This window comes from Sciurus vulgaris (genome assembly GCF_902686455.1).
Source record: "Sciurus vulgaris genome assembly, chromosome: 8".
NCBI lineage: Eukaryota > Metazoa > Chordata > Mammalia > Rodentia > Sciuridae > Sciurus > Sciurus vulgaris.
Genome location: NC_136468.1, coordinates 66,962,068 through 66,980,424, shown reverse-complemented (window position 1 = coordinate 66,980,424; position 18,357 = coordinate 66,962,068). Strand labels below are relative to the sequence as shown.

General features: G+C 37.2%; 1 protein-coding gene across 2 annotated transcripts in view; it reads right to left on the bottom strand.

The window, feature by feature from the left end:
• Positions 1 to 18,357, bottom strand: part of LHFPL3 (LHFPL tetraspan subfamily member 3) — a 554,978-nt gene that overhangs the window by 222,038 nt on the left and 314,583 nt on the right. The window lies entirely within an intron of this gene.

The following is an 18,357-nucleotide window of genomic DNA, read 5'->3' as shown; positions in this document are numbered from 1 at the left end:
AGACTCTAGTAAAATCTTGGAATATAGAGAACAGCATGTCTTTTTTTTTTTTTTTTTTTTCTTTTTCCTTTATTTTATTTTTACGTGGTGCTGAGGATTGAACCCAGGGCCTCCCACATGCTAGGTGAGTGCTCTACCACTGAGCCACAAACCCAGCCCCAGCATGCCTTTTTTGACTTCTAATTTCATAAAGATATATTATTATTAGTGGAGAAAAATGAGTCAGACAAATAATGACAATTATGGTCTAAAAGAATTCCAAGAAACATGAGGAAGAATGTGTCTCCAATATGATGCTTGTCTTGAATCTCAGAAAGTAAATTCTATTCAACTTCTAATTATGGCTTGGCCCTTGTCAATTTGACTACAGTATAATAAACACTGACCCATCAAGATAGTTTAAAGCCATTTCATGTGTGTGCATTTTGGTTTAAAGTATGTATATTTACTTTGTTACAACCCTCAAGAGATGGAGTCTAATTCTTTCTATCTACAATGTGTGTTAGACTAGTGATTCTCTGTTAACAACAGCACAAGGAAGAAGTATGGTGGGTTTTCTTTGTTTTTGTAGAGCTGGAGATTGAACCCAGGGCCTGTACATGCTAGGCAAGTACTCTATTAATAAGCTACACCCCCAGCCCTTAAATTTTTTTTATTTTGAGACAGGTCTTGCTATGTTGCAAGACAAGTCTTGAACTTGCCTTCGCCAATCTCAGCCTCCCAAATAGCTGGGTTTACAGATGTGTGCCACACGGGGCTAGTATGTGTGTTTTATAACAAGACTGGGTCATAGAAAGCACTGAGGCTTCAGGTTCTCTGTTGGCTTACAAACTCTGGGGCAAGCCAACTGCCATGAAGTGAGCCAAGCAGCCCTGTGGAGAGGCCCACGGATGGAGATCTGTTTCTGTCAATAGCCAGGAGGAACAGAGTCTTCTTGCCAACAACTACATTAGAAGTGGATCCTCTACTCGAGGGCTGAAGGTAAGCCTTCCATGACAGTGGCCCTGGCTGACAGCCTGACACAACCTCATGAGAGACCCTGAGACCCATAAGAGACCCACTAGACTGTTCCAGCATTCCTCGCCTTCAGAAATTATGTGGCCAGTAAGTGACTTAAGCAATGAAGTTTGGATTAATCTGTCACACAGCAATAGATCACTAATACAATGGACAATTAAGAGTTACAATTATTTGAAGTACACTTTTTATGTTTTGCTCATCTTTTAGAAAACACTGAGATTTTAATTTAATTTTCTAGGTGCCTTCTCAGACTAATGTGAACAAAAGGAAAATAAATTCATGTTATTTTTAAAAAGCGAGAAACAAGTAAAACCTATGGCTACATTAATGTTAGTATTACAATGCAAAGTTAATTGCAATGTAATGAAAGCCTAATTGAAAATTTTATTATGGATATATAATTATATCTAAATGCTTCTGCCATAATTTCATTATTTTTAAAACATTATTCTCCCATTAGGGTATAATAGTTACATTACCTTAAGTGCTATAAAATTTAATAATCCTGGTTATGAAAAATTAAGAATTGTGCCTTTTTCTTCCAGTAAAGAAAAGATAACGGTTCTTTCTGAAGCTTTTAAACATGTTAAATTTGACCTGGAGAAAATAGCTCTTAAAGCATCAGTCACAAAACAGAGTACCAGGAAAGAAGGACCGTTTTTCTCTCTTTTTAGGGGATTATGCCAGGTTAGCTCTTCACATGTAACTAATGAACAGCACACGCAAACAAAAGAACTATTTAAAAAGCAAAATTTGATAAGGGTGCTGGTTATCTACCCAGTACATCAGAACCTTGCCTTATCACATTCAAATAATAGAATTCTCTTCTTACCAGGACTTGGAAGAATTCTTTAATTACATATTTTATGACAATAACCAGATATATAAATTGAGAAAAAATGCACACCACAGAATCAAAACTCTATATAGTTCATCTCATTGTTAATCTTCCTGGAGTTTGGAAATAAACTTTCAGTTTCTACTAAGTAACTGATGAGGATCCTAAGTCCAGTGGGGTTGGTAGTCTCAGATCTTGTTTAATCCAGAGTTCTAATATTAAATGAGATCTGCTGATGCTTTCCTCTAGGCCCCAGGCCAATCCCACCACAGAATGGCAATATCCAATGTAGTTGCTCTTTTCTTTATGTGGTTCTAAAAATTCAACTCAATAAAGATTTAAAAACTTCTTCCATAAAGCAAGAAAAATATTCATTACATTTCTTTAATGTAACAGGCATGTGAGTCCACATTAATCTTCAAAAATAAAGGGAGCTTTTGTGCTTATAAAAAATCAATTTCTTGGTTGAACTAATTAGATTTCAAGTGCTCAGTAGTCACATACAGGTGGTGTCGATGGCACTGAATAATACAGATAGAACGTTTCCATTATTCCAGAAAGTTCTAATGGACTTAGCTACCCTAGAATATTGCTTCTGTGTTGCTGTTGTAAAAAGTTCCTGGCCTCTTCTGTAACTGCTCCCTGTGCCACTGTAGTTAGTAAATATATGGTAGAAAATTTGGAACAGACAAATGTAATAAAATTAAAACCATCCACCTCCTACTACCCAGAGATGAGTAGAACATTTGTTTTATTTTCTTCCAATTTATATTCTAGGCATATGTAAACAAAAATAGGTCATATACCTTCACTATACTGAGAACATTTTTCTGTTATTACTTCTATAACATTGTTTTTAATTGCTGTATCTTATTCTTTCACACAGGCATGGTACAGTTATTTAGCTATTTAGTTATTATTTATGTTGTTCCAAAATTGTCACCACTTCTGTCCAACATGGCTGTTATGAATATCCTTGTAGGTAAATCTTGCCATCATTTATGATTGTTTTCTTTGGATATGCTGCAAGAATCAGAATTTCTAATCAAGTCAGAATTTGACTGCTAAGTTAAAGAACATGTCAGTTTTCAGGTTTTTAATAAAAATTCACAGTTACCCAGAAAATGATACTAATTTCCAAAATCATCAGTGTTGTTTTAGAAAGACCATTTCCACATCTCCTAGCCAACTCGGAAATTTTTCTCTATGTTGTATTTTTTGACATTTTGAGATAAATTTATTTATTAATGAGGCTAAAGATTTCCAAGTTTTTATCAGTGATATTCTAGGATGTTTTGCTTCATCCAAAATGGTTGTCAGGTGATTTTTAAAAATGCTTTTATTAGTGCATTATAGTTATACAAAATACTGGGGTTCATTCTGACATACTCATACATGCATGGCATTTAATTTGCTCCATTTCAGTCTCTAGTACTTCCTTTCCTTCTCCTTGTCTCTCCTGCTATTCCCCTTTCTTCACTCTCCTGGTCTTTTTTTCTATTTATTGTTTTCTAAAATGGGTACTTTATAGATACACATAAAAGTGGAATTCACTGTGGCATATTCATGTATATACACAGTGTAATTTTGTTGAATTCATTTCACATTTCCTCCCTTTCCCATATCTTCTCTGCCTTCCCTCAGTCTTCTTACTCTGCTCTTTCACTGATCTTTCCTCTAGTTTCGTGATGTCAGGTGATTTTGAAAAAAAACCAGCTATGAGTGAAAAAATGTCATTTACCGGAAAATAATATGTAGATCATAGACCCATCATATAGGAAGGTTATTGGTGGGATTTTCATTACATTTTCCTTTTACATTTGATTGACTACTTAAAAATCATGTGTTTTAAGTATCAGCTACTCTGGTGCGTCTGGCTTTGAAAATACTAAGTATGCTCTGCCTTGGGGCACTTGTACCTGCTATTCCTTCTAGAAAAGTCTTCTCCTTGATATCTACCTGGCAAGTACCATTTCATCCCTCTGCTCAAATGTCATCTTCTTAGATAAGTACACAACCTCCTACCCCTGGGCTTCCTGCTCTGTTTTTATTTTCCTCCAAATTATCACCACCTGATACATTATGTACTTACTTATTTTTTAAATTTTCCTATTGCCTGTCTTTTCACATCAGAATGTCTTCCCCATAGGGGGAAGGACAAGTCTGCTTTTTACTGAAGTATTCCATGACCCAGAACACTTCCTAGCAGCACAGTTGGGGTTTGCCTAATGAACACTTTTGTATGTGTTCTCCTGGAAATTGCTTAGTATTGCTTTTATTTTTCTTTAGAGTTTGTAGTGTTTCTCTCATTGATAAATAGGAGTGATTTATATTTTGCATTCATAACTCTTTGTTGGTTAACTCTTTATTGGAAGTTACAGTTTAGATCTTAAATGTCCTCCAAGGATCCAAGTATTAAAAAGCCTTGGTTCCCAGGGTGGCTCTATTGGGGAGAAGGCAGAACATTAAGGGGGGGGGTGCCCAGTAGGAGGGCATGTCCTCAAGGGGCCTGTGGTACCTTAACCCCTTTCTTGCTCTTTCTTTTTTTGGCTCATGAGGTAAGCAAATGGCCTACCATTTGCTCCTGCCATGATACACTGCCTTGCCATAGCCCAAAGCAATGAGGCCAACTGATTATGGGTTAGAATAGTATTATTTGATGAACTACACAGCAAGAAGAATCACATAGATAACACATAGATAACACAGATTGGCTAAGGTGTTATGCTTTCATTTCATTTCCTGGTCTAACTTGAAAATAAAAATATTTGTCTTTATTGTTCTCATTCAGCTCTGAGTTCTTGCACTAATTGTGACTGCACTGGCTTCAACCCATAAGACCAATAGCTTTTTATGGGTAATATCTTCTAGACTCATGTGGTATTCAGTCTGTAGCAGGCAATTAGCAGATCTTTTTTGGGCTAGTGTTCCATTGTTCCACATGCATATGCCTGTTTCCCTAAAGAAAAGCAACAGCTCCCTCATGCCCCCACAATCTAATGCATGCTGCTTTAGAAAACACCAGAAAGTATCACATCTGGCTCAATCTGAGCTTGAATTTCATGTGAAAGATGTGGCAAAGGTGCAAAGATGGGTAGTAACTTCTAGCCAGAAGTTCCCTGTGTGTTGCCTTTGATTACAACGATCTCTGATCAGCCATTTTGATCATAAGATTACAAAAAATCAGTGCCCTTTCACAAAGTGTTAGGTAAGAACACATGGTATAGATAAAAACAATTATTTCATACTTAACATTCTATTTTTGGAACTTAACTCAAACAAAACAAAGCTAATTTTGTGTATCCCAAGAACTTTATACCATGTGTAAAGTCACTTGGACCTGGGTATAATTTTTTATGAGTATTCAAAAAAATTTCAATTCTAATTTACTTTGCACTTCCAGGCATTCCCAGCTCTTTAAAATATATAGCCTACATGGAGAGCAGGCTACGAACTTGCAGGTGTCTTTGGGATGTCATAATGGGATTTATACATAAATGGAAACTAATCACTAAGTAAGCTATGGCTGCAAAGAATAAACATCAAAGTTTAAATGAAGGGTGGGGTGACATTATTTCATTCTGATTAGAAATAAAGAACAGCCTTGGGAGAGATATGCTGAGAAATGACCATATTTTTTCTCTTGCTGACTGGGTAGAGAAAAAGATGCAGGAATCCCGAGTGCCTAGTTGCTCTCAAGAGCAGGGCAACAATAGGCATCCATTCCTGGGATCAAGGTGATGGAAAAGGGAGAAAGATGTAGGTGAAGGAAAACTTCAGGAACTCGAGGGTTCAGGATGAACTGGCAAGGTGTCTACAAATGCCAAGCTAGATCAAGCTATGATTTGAAAATAATGGCTTAGGACTGAGGTGCCTAACTACACTTGGGCAGAGAAGGAGAAGAAAGAGACTTTTGAGTTCCTGTCATGTACTAGACATAGTCATGATTTTATGATGCTAATTCCCTCATCCAACTGTAGAAGAGGCGGGAGAGGAGCCTGAGCTGACTTCGAAGAGATTATTTTTATTTCTAGAAGATAACTTTAAAAAGATTATTCATTCCTGTGAGTCTTGGTTTCATGTCACTTACTCTTTAGTCACTTATTCATTCATTTAAGCATTTATGAAACATACTCACTGTACTAGGAATGAGGAATACAAAAATGAACTAGGATATGAATGAACTCTGGACCTAAGAACTCTCCAGTCTAGTCATAGACTATCTAGTGGATTGATTATAACACAAGATGGCTAGTGTAACTAACACAAGAGGGACAGTGTGAGGCCTGATCATTTATCCTGGGATGATATTAAAAATATCTGACATTTCAGACAGCATTGTACTAGTGAGATGCAGCCATAAAAAGTCAAACTGTCCACCTACCTGTTTGGCACTTCCTGTGCTTCTTGCATGTCTCAATGTCAGTCCTGCATAAGTCCAACTAATAAGAAATTTACATGAGCAACTATTGGGCCCTGTCCCCCAATAACAACAGCTGGAAATTAAAGAAGGGAAAAAGGAAAAGTTATTTTAAAAAATTTATCCCACTTGCTTGCACTGACAGTTTTTAGTATTCCCATGATAATCTATACAAGTAATGGAAGGAAAGAATAATTCTTTCAAATGAAATAGGACATTGATACTTTCAGAGAAAAAGAAATTCAAACACCAATTTTCCAACTAAATTATAAAATTAGCATAATAATATCTTGCTGTGTTGTTAGAAATAAATTAAATAATGAATGGAGAGAAGCTACTTCAGAGCTAAGCTCCTAGAAGGTTCTGAATAAACAGGGACTATTCATGTCTTTCTTTGTCAGATGAAAAAGCAGTTAAGTAATTTGTTCAAGTTTGCACAACTAGTTAGTGTTGGAGCCAGATCTTATTGTATTGTGGAACAATACATAGTTTCCCAAGTATTTCTTTAAGTACTAGTATAAATTATAAATTGCAAATGGCATGTTAACCTTAGTTACTATTTACTCTTGGCTGTTTTGACAAGTTTAATGTTGTGCACTCAATGGATAGTAAATATCACTTATGCCAACACTTATGGAGGCTTTACAGGAGGACTGCCTAATCTGACCACAAGTTCATCACCCAGACGACATTGCTCCTGCTGGGGTATCTAATCTAAATTACAGGCATAAACACCCAGGAGGATGGAAACAGCCTCTGGGATGTGAGCCTTGAAAAGTCAAATCTATAAAGTGACAGCAATGGCCCATAGCATGTGATACTTAATGCAGTCAGGGAGCGTGAAAGTGATTTGTGATGACAAGAACGTGGGCATAGCCACCATAAAACACCTTTATGCACTCATTTGTTATAGGTTCCATGCAGGCCAATTAAGGAATTTTTCCCCTGTGAAAATGGATAATTATTAGAAGGGATCTATGCTTGGGAATTTTCACCTTTGAGAAAGTTTCATCAGAAATTATTTAAAAGCTTTTAATAAGATTTGTAAAGGTAAAGGAAGGAACACCTGCAATGAATTTGGAATTTGCAGTTTTATGCCTGCAGGAGTCTGAGTTACAGGCAGAAGAGATGAGCAGCAGGAGAAATCACCACCTCACAATGTCTGAGTCAGGTAGTCTTTGCTGCTGGTTGAAGGATTTGAATAGACCTGTCATTTCAGGCACTGGAAAAAGTCAGAAACAGCAGATCAAATTTTTTTCTCATCTATAAGTCCATTAGAGAAAGGTCATTCTTTTCTCATGATCTGGAATAACTTATTTTTGAGTAGAAATAAAACACATGGAAATCTTCACTGAAAGATCACGTTTTCTTTCAAATAAGTTATGAACAAGGGATACATGTGAATTAGGGTGTTTATAATCATAGCTGTTGCTGCCTTGTCTTGATCTAATGCTTTATAGCCATGCAAAGCAGAATTTAGTCACACAGAAGATTCAAAGTTACTGTGGAAACTACTGTTTACAAATTCCTGGATTAAAAAAAAAATCAACATGGTTATATTTTTTAATTGAATAGATTATTATTAGAATCTGATGTTAAAATCTCTGAACTGTATCTTCTTTTCAAGAAAGAACTTCAATCATGGAAGTCATTTGATGTATGATCTTCATGAATGGACCTACCTGCTGAATGTTCTTGTAAAAAACTACACAGAAAAGTCAGCAAGTAATTACAGCTACACAATCCACTACTTTCCGTTAGATGCTGCATTTCTAGATAACAACAGTGTTTCAATAAAATCATGATCTATTATTTCCAACATGGAGTGAATTATGTCTTTTAAAAACTTACTTTATAGTAGTAGTTTTATACATCTAGGCCAAGAACTTCATAATTAAGTGCTAAAATTTATGCCTATGTATGGTTTTGCTGTTAAGAAATCTGAAATACAATGTGCCTTCCTTTTACAGGATCAGCAGGATTGTTGCTAGGAATGTGATATGTCTGTGGCTGAGATGGCCAAATGTCCATCAAGGACTTATGTTTCTTTTCTCTGATGCAGAGTTGTTGCTGGGAAGTGACTTTCCAGCCAGAGACCACATTTCCCAGACACCAGTGCATCTAGGTGAAGCTACAAGGCCAGTGTTCACCAAGGGAAGCCATAGGTGGCACTTTCAGGGTAAGGTAGTTCAGAAGATAGCATATGTTCTCTACCTTCTCATGTCAGACAGAAGATTCAGAGACAAAAGAACAGGGATCAGCAAATGACAGCCTATGGGACAAGTCTATCCTGCTATCTGTTTTTGTAAATAAAATTTTAATGGAACACAGCCATTGTCTATGGCTGCTTTTTGGCTAAAACTACAAGAATTGAGAAGTTGCAATAAACCAAATGGTCTGCAAAGTCTAAAATATTTACTCTCTGGACCTTTAAAGAAACATATACCAACTTCTGCCTAGGGGATAGTGGAACAGAGTAGAAGAGCCAAGTATAGGAACCTAGAGTATAGGAGTCTAGTGTCCTTGATCCTCATGATGCAGAAAGGTGACCGACCAGGAACACAGATTTTGGACCTAAAAAGGGAGAAAGAAACTCCTACTGTATTTGAAGCATCTTAAAGGTTTTTATTTTAAAAATTTGTATTGTTTTTAGTTTGTGTTAAAAGAGAATCAGGGGGTCAAAGTTTTTATGGTGGTAGAAAGAAAATGCTTGAATAGAATTACTGTTGGTACAAAACTAGTTACTGCTCCAGGGCAATAAAAATGTGACCTTTGATTTACATTTTCTAGGAGCAGAAATTATTGCTATATCTACTGGATAAAACTCATTGCAATGTTATATCAGACAAGAATCATTTTTGTCACAGTTTTCTAGATGCCATTATCTGTCTGCTAATCAAGGAAAATAGCAGGTCAAGCAAAGGAGTATCAAGAGAATCAGATAATTCCCTGAGGAGATTTGCCTGTTATTCCTTTGCTAAGTTCTGAAAACACATGCAATAAAATATTTTGTCTAATTCCAAGTTTTGATGATCTCATGAGTAAGGTGAACAAAAATGGTATAAGTGACCAACATTGAGCACCCAACTCCAAAGACCTTGTTTACATGGACTTGATTCTAGAATCACGGGATTCTGTAAATATAATTTGTCTTCATAATATACTACAGCATCCCAAATCTTGAAGTTTTCAGCTTTTCCATTTTCCACATGAGATATGCAGCTAGAAGAAAAGATTTTGAATATTTTCACCACAAAGAGATGATAATTAAGGAGACAGGTGTGTTTAACTGGATTTAAACATTATACCTTGTATACATGTGAAGTATCAACATGGTGCCAATGAATATATAATTTCTAACTATCAATTAAAAATAAATTCAATTTAAATAAAAAATAAATACACATGTTATGTTGTTTCTTAAATTTACTCTCCCACACAGTAGTCTGGAAATTTCTGGCATGTACTCTAATTCTATTTGGCTTGCCAATGACAGTAAGGCTGCTAGCAGGGCATATTCCTCTTCACAGCTCTGCATGTTGCATATGAAGTCTTCGACCAGCTCATTTGTCATTAGTGGCCTGGATCAATGCCCAATGGAGGGTGAATGAACCATGGTTCCTACTGGAGCTGGGGCATTCCACTCAGAACTGAGCCTGGTCTTCATCTGCATCCCTCCAGAGCAAAGCTCAGTTCTTCCTGGGTTGCAATGCTAACACTGGTGGCTCAAAGATGTTGAGGAAAAAGAAGAAATCCACACAGATTCTCTTTACTGTGTTGGCTCTTTGTTACTTCTGACGTTTGTTTTCTTTGTGTATGAGTGGGTCTTTTATATAGCATGTGGTTAAAATGACTGCTTTATAAAACAATTCATAAAGCATTTCAGATTCTAATTGTATGTGCTCTAACCAAGTTTGAAAAGAAACTCATGAGGATGAACTAGAAAACTTTCAAGCTCTTGAGTTCGTGGTCAAGGTTATTATTTTACTTTATGCCTTGAAGTTAACACTGGCAGAGTAAACATTCATATTAACACTGTTTTTAAAAAAATGCCAATGATGGTTAAATTTGAGATGAGAGACTGCATGAGGAGTGGGGTCTTGAGTAAACCATGGAAAAGAAGAAAGTATTTTTAAACACAGATAGTCAAGGCATTTGAGATACTTGTGAGGGTACCATCAGTTCCACATGTCTCCCATGTTTCTGGAAAATGAAATATTTTAATTCAAAAATTTACAAATGAGTGATCTAATAGAAGACATACAAAGCTTTTCACCTTTTATAAATTAATTTGAGACAACATTTGGGAAGATTCAGTTTCCAAATTCAAGAAGTGTGAATTCAAAGACCTCCAGCAAAGTTAGGTTTATCATCAACAACTACCCTCCTTTTCTCTTTCTGCAAGCTGGTTCAATGTTCATTCATTTGTTTGTATACTCTTGGCATATCATTCATCCAACAAACACTCTATGAAGTCTAGACATTACTCTGGGCACTGAGTAGAGCCCACCACATCTCATGAGGCACATAGCTCAGAGAGAGTTGGCTTGGAAGCCAAGATGTCTGAATTTGACTTTGTTTGCCATTTATTAGCCAGGTAACCCTGGAAAAGTTATCAAGGGTTAGTGTGTTCAGTGTCTTCATCTGAAAAGTGGAAATTAATGTGGGTACCCACATCATTGAATCTTCTGGAGGAGTAAATGAGAGAATTTTTGAAAAATTCCTGAAACACTGAAGGCATGCCATAAGTGCTAATATACGTCTGCTATAACTATTATCTGTAAGACGATTGATTCCAAACATATTACCAGAATGAACCATAAAGGACAACCACAACATTTGGAGTTTTCAATTACTTTTCTTTGTCCTCATCTCAAAATAACACAGAATATCTTTTTCTCTCTTCTCAACCAAGGAACTAAGACAAGAGTAAAAACAAAGGTAGTTTCACTTTCTGATTTAATTGACTGTGGTTCAGAGAAGCAGCACATGTAAGGACCATCCATCTGTCCATGTAAGGACAGATCCTCTCTCAAGTGCTGGTCTAATGACTCAGGTCAGTTTGTTGGCAATATCACCATAGATGTTGTAACTATTTGGGGAAATGACTTCAAGAAAGAGGATGCTTGGGTGGAATGTGTAGGGTGGGCACCTTCCTACCCCTCAGCCAGTGAATGACACCCTGGAGATGATGTTTCTCTCTGTATGTTACATTCATATCTCTAGCTGCCATCTCCACCTCACTGGAACCTGACATCATCTTCCCTTGGCCCCATAGTTATTCTCATGGTACCATGGGTCCAGAAACCTCACGACCATCACCGCATTGTATCCCTAATCTTTTCTTGCTCATACAATCTTTGATACTGAGACATCCATCCCATTAAGTTAGCTGTGCCTCTAGTAGAACTGTGACATATTCATGATCACATTGCCAACAAGCAGCAGCAGTTTTAAGATATAAGATATTCGAGTCTATATTCTTTGGTGTACTATGAAGATGTGTGGCACCTACTTTTAGGGAAAGTGTCTAGTGTAATGAAAAGAGAACCAGACACAATGGTAGTGAAGTATGTAACTGTGGGAAAATCATTTGCCTTCTGTGCATCTGCAAAATGAGATGGATATGGATGTCTAAAGGGCTGTTGTCAGGCCAAATGTGGAAGTTTTGAGAAAAGAAAAAAAAAAAAAAAGCTATGCAAATGTGGCTATAAATATAATCTGAAAGGCAAAGAGGAAAGTCTTCAAGGATGATTTAATTGACACTGACTAGAGAGTAACCTACTTCCTTATGCTTCACCTACAACAGAAGGTGACTAGGAAGTTCACTTTCTAACCCACTCTGACACACAAATCGTGTACCTTCTGCTAAACTTGCATCTCGTTGATGGAAACAGACAACTTGGCATAGTACAAACAGGCAGCACGGCATGACTAATATTCTCCACACTGACAGAGGGAAATAAATCCATTATTTGTCTAAGCCAAGATTGATTGATTGGGAATAGATCATAGCCCGGAATGAGAGATGGGCAAAACTAGGCTGGTTGTGCTGACAAAGCAGATGGCGCGCTGATCATTTGCTGTATATTAGTAAACAAAAAGGATAGGAAACTAGAAGGCTAGAATGAAATCAATTTGAAGCATCTCATAATGATCAGGAAGAAAGTGACAATGAGGTCCTACTCTAAGGGCAGGTGCCAGCAGGCACATTAGGGCACTGCTTTAAACCTTTCTAACATTACTGTTAATTGGTTCAGAAATGGAGGGTCTGTGGCTAAGCCAGACCAAAGCAAGATAGCTTTCTATGCTATCAGCCCAGCTTCCTCCCTGATTGTACTGCTTCATGTTTTGAGAAGCACCTAATAAGAAGGGCTTCTACCACTCATTTCAGTTGTATATTTATGGCATTACCCTAGGGTACCTAGGTTAATGGTTTTAATTTTTGTGTTGGAAAAGTAGGTTCTTCAGTCTATTTTGGCACCTGTGTGTGTGTGTGTGGGGGGTCACCACAGCATATAGAGGAAGCATGTGGCTGCACTGTATGTTATAGTCACACTGTAAGGCATCTAAAAGTTCATGCCCTGCTGGGGCAACCTGGAATTTTCTTCTGTGAGAGAAAGAGCACTGAATGACTGAAAGGTGATGTTGGTCTAATCCTGTGAGGCACACCCAAAGTTCTAGGGACTTTGGGGGAGACACTGGGTATGTGCAATGAAACCTGCCCCAGAAGAGCCAACTGTCTGTGTGGGCACAAACATGGGTAGAACCTGCCTCTTCAATGTGGCATATGCCAAGTATCAGAGCAGGCCAAGGTACTCTGAGTGAGGAGAGGATGTTGTGCTCTGCCTAACCTGAGCTGGCCCTGAAGGATGTGTATGGGGTTCCATCAGGAAGAAAGGAGAAGGGAGTTCCAGACATAGGAAGGTCATATGCATAGGCAAAGAACTATGTGAATGCACGGCATGCTCAGGAAACCTGACGATACAGGATCTTATCAAATCTCAGGAAATCTGTACCTCACATACCTGGCTTGATCCAATAAGGTAAATATTGTAATTGCTCTTTAATCTCTTCCAGCTGTTTTGAAAGTAGGGTTTATAGTGGTACAGAATAGAAGATAACAGAGAGAAACCCACATAAGAATAGTTATCTCATACTAGACAAAGGTGCCAAAAACATACATTGGAGAAAAGATAGCCTCTTTAACAAATAGTGCTGGGAAAACTGGAAATCCATATGTAGCAAAATGATATTAAACCTCTATTTCTCTCCCTTCACAAAACCCAACTCAAAGAGGATCAAGGACTCAGGCACTACAGCAGAGACCCTGTGCCTAATAGAAGAAAAGGTAGGCCCAAATCTTCACCACGTTGGCTTAGGAATTGACTTCCTTAACAAAGACTCCTAAAGCACAAGAAGTAAAATCAAGAATACTAAAGGAAGGAATCAAACTAAAAAGCTTCTTCTCAGCAAAGGAAACAATACCATGAAGAGAGAGCCTACAGAATGAGAGAAAATCTTTACCACATGCACCTCAGATAGAGCATTTATCTCCATAACATATAAAGAACTCAAAAGACTTAACACCAAAAATACAAATAACCCAATCAATAAATGGGCTAAGGACGGACAGACACTTCACAGAAGAAGAATTACAACTGATCAACAAATATATGAAAAAATGTTCAACATCTCTAGCCATTAGAGTAATGCAAATCAAAATTACACTGGATATGTCACTCTAGTCAGAATGGCAATTACCAAGAATACAAGCAAAAATAAATGTTGGTGAGGATGTGGGAAAGAAGGTCCACTCATACATTTCTGGTGGGACTGCAAATTGGTGCAACCATTCTGGAAAGCAGTATGGAGATTCCTTGGAAAACTTGAAATGGAACCACCATTTGACCCAGTTTCCCACTACTCAGTTTATACCCAAAGGACTTAAAATCAGCATACAACAGTGACAGGACTACATCAATGTTTATAGCAGCTCAATTTGCAATAGCTAAACTATGGAACCAACCTAGGCACCCTTCAACAGATGAATGGATAAGGAAAATGTGGTATATATACACAATGGAATATTACTCAGCCTTAAAGAAGAAGGAAATTATGGCATTTTCCGGTAAACGGATGGAGTTGAAGAATATAATGCTAGGTGAAATAAGTCAATCCCAAAGATTTTCTCTGATATGTGGATGCTAATTCACAATAAGAGGGGTGCTAGGGAAGAATAGAGGTAGACAGGGGGATTGAACAGAGGGGAGAGGATATCGGGGTAGGAATGATAGTAGAAGGAATTGGACATTATTACCCTATGTGAATATATGATTACACAACCTGTGTAACTTTACATCATGCAGAACCAGAAGAATGAGAAGGTATACTCCATTTATGTATGATGTGTCAAAATGCATTCTACTGTCATGTAGAATGTATAACTAGTTAGAACATGTGTATGCATATGCATAGGCAAAGAACTATGTGAATGCACGTAGTATAACTATGTCATGTATAACTAGTTAGAACAATAAAAATAAAAAGGAAAGTAGGGTCTGGGGAACACCTGTGTCAAAATTACCTGGGGTACTTGTAAAAAATTCAGATTCCTGGACTTTAACTTAGATACCTTGAATTTGAATCTGGGGGTGCAACCTAAGGAGATGAATTTTAAATAGGTACCCCAGGTATTTTAAATAGGTACTGAGGCCATCCATAGGGGTTCTGGGCAATTCAGAGATGTGCTAAACTGATTTCAAGACTTACTGTGTAGCTAAAGGATTGTGTTAGCATGTTTTCAAAGTTGTGTGAGAGTGAAAAAAAAAATACAAAAAGATGTATGTGTACAATATTGGGAAAAGATATTTTCCATGAGTCTTTCTTCTTGGTCTATCTAAAAATGCACTTTATATTTAAAAGAAGTCAGAACTACATATACATACATACACACACACATATTTAATGGTGCATAAAATATAACATGAATATTATTTGATTGTCAGCATTAAATACCAAGAAATTCTAACTGTAAGGTAGTAAGAAATTTGAAAGCTCTCCATAATTTTACTGAAATCATCTATTATTTTCTTCCAATGAGCACTTTATGATTTAATATTATGGCCTCATTTTTTTTTCTGCTGAAGCCTTAGCATTGAAAATAATTGTACTAGTATCTCTGCAAAAATACTTGATTAAGTGGGCCCACATATCACCACAATTACTTTCTACTGGCAAGTTAGTAGCCAAATAAAATGGAATATTATTCAATTATTGAAATTGAGGATTTATTGTTGTAAGAACATTCAAGTTGAATGTGATTGTGGAAGTTTTTAACACAGTAGGAAGACAGAGTTCAAACCTATGACCTCTGAGAGGAGCAGGGAAGGGGAGATTTGTAGTGGGTTGGGAAGGAAAAATGGAGGGACAGAAGGTGGACAAGATTTTAATTAAAAAAAAAAGAATTAACGGAATGGAGAATGGAGGGAAAGCGAGGGGAGAGAGAGAGGGTGGGGAGAGAAAGAGAGGGGGGAGAGAGAGAGTGGGGAGAGAGAGAGGAGAGAGAGAGAGTGAGGAGAGAGAGAGAGTGAGGAGAGAGAGTGAGGAGAGAGTGAGAGAGCGCGCAAACAAGTGTGTATGTGCACAGGAAAACTGCATTAGAAAGACTGTGCCATTTGAAGCAGACCACACAATACCCACATCCAGGCACCTTCATGTGTTTGGCAAAGTAATTACCTACATAATCCTCAATTTCTTTAGTAAAATGGGGATACTGCTGCCTTGAGGAGCTGCTTTGAGGATTCAATCTATATAATCTGTATACATAGTAGACATTAAAGAAATAGTAGCTATTAAAACTAGACTCTGCATATCCAACAGGAACTTTTTTAAAACTTAGATTTTATTTTTAATCCTCAGAATAAATTTCAACCAATGACTTGCTTCCTGAAGAATTAAACTTGAACTTGGCCTTTCCAATGCCATTAGCTACACGTCTTAACGATATTTGATACTATTGATATGTAGGTGTACCAGAGCAAACCTTTGGAAGTGAATTCCTTTGGACAGCATTTCTTTTGTTCTGAATTCTTCAAAGACAGTTTGTACAAATTGCTACTGGTTTTAAAGTAGAGGGAGTTGGAAAACATGTTGATGATGGAATATTTGATGTTTTAGAACAACTTGGAGAAGTTCATAATAGGCACATAAGGCACATAATAGGTTATAGGCACATAAGTCTTCTCAGTCTGTATTATGTTTTGTTAGATTATGCATAATTGAAAACAAAAAGAGATATGTGGAGATATTTAACCATCAATATCAGTCAGGTTTCTAGTAGTGCCCTTTTGAAAAGGTAAATGGGAAGCCTGGACTTTATAGCCAAGCATTTTTTTTTTTTTCCAGTTGTGGACTTTTGGAGAACCAAAAGTTCAGAAATGTAACTTGAGCTCCAAAAGGAAGTGGTAGACACCATGAACTTTCTTTTCTTTTCTTTTTTTTTTTTTAATTTATTTTTATTGTAAACAAATGGGATACATGTTGTTTCTGTTTGTACATGGAGTAACAGCATACCATTTGCATATTCATAAATTTCCATAGAGTAATGATGTTTGATTCTTCATTCCATTATTTTTTCCTTCCCCCCACCCCTCCCACCTCTCTTTTCCCTCTATACAGTCCCTCCTTCCTCCATTCTTATCCCCCTCACACCCCCCATTAAGTGTCATCATCCGCTTATCAGTGAGATCGTTCCTCTTTTGGATTTTTGAGATTGGCTTATCTCACTTAACAATTCTCCAGTTTCATCCATTTGCCTGCAAATGCCATAATTTTATTATTCTTTATAGCTGAGTAATATTCTATTGTATATATATACCACAGTTTCTTTATCCATTCATCAATTGAAGGGCATCTAGGTTGGTTCCATAGTCTGGCTATTGTGAATTGAGCCGCTATGAACATTGATGTGGCTGTATCTCTGTAGTGTGCTGATTTTAAGTCCTTTGGGTATAGACCAAGGAGTGGGATAGCTGGGTCAAATGGAGGGTCCATTCCAAGTTTTCTAAGGAATCTCCACACTGCTTTCCAGAGTGGCTGCACTAATTTGCAGTCCCACCAGCAATGTACGAGTGTACCTTTTTCCCCACATCCTCGCCAACACCTATTGTTGCTTGTGTTCTTGATAATTGCCATTCTAATGGGGTGAGATGGAATCTTAGTGTAGTTTTGATTTGCATTTCTCTTATTACTAAAGATGTAGAACATTTTTTCTTATATCTGTTGATTGCTTATACATCTTCTTCTGTGAAGCGTCTGTTCATTTCCTTAGCCCATTTGTTGATTGGGTTATTTGTATTCTTGGTGTAGAGTTTTTTGAGTTCTTTATAGATTCTGGAAATTAGTGCTCTATCTGAAGTATGAGAGGCAAAGATATTCTCCCACTCTGTAGGCTCTCTCTTCGCATTGCTGATAGTTTCCTTTGCTGAGAGAAAGCTATTTAGTTTGAATCTATCCCAGTTGTTGATTCTTGCTTTTATTTCTTGTGCTACGGGAGTCCTGTTAAGGAAGTCTAATCCTAAGCCAACAAGTTGAAGGTTTGGACCTACTTTTTCTTCTATAATCTGCAGGGTCTCTGGTCTGATTCCAAGGTCCTTGATCCATTTTGAGTTGTGTTTTGTGCAGGGTGAGAGATAGGTGTTTAATTTCATTCTGCTGCATATGGATTTCCAGTTTTCCCAGCACCATTTGTTGAAGAGGCTATCTTTTCTCCATTGCATATTTTTGGCACCTTTGTCTAGTGTTAGAAAATTGTATTTATTTGGGTTTGTGTCTGTGTCCTCTATTCTGTACCATTGATCTACCTGTCTATTTTGGTGCCAATACCATGCTGTTTTTGTTACTATTGTTTTGTAGTATAGTTGAAGTTCTGGTATTGTGATACCCCCGTTTCATTCTTCCTGCTAAGGATTGCTTTAGCTATTCTGCGTTTCTTATTCTTCCAGATGAATTTCATGATTGCTTGCTCTATTTCTGTGAGGTACATCATTGGGATTTTAATTGGAATTGCATTGAATCT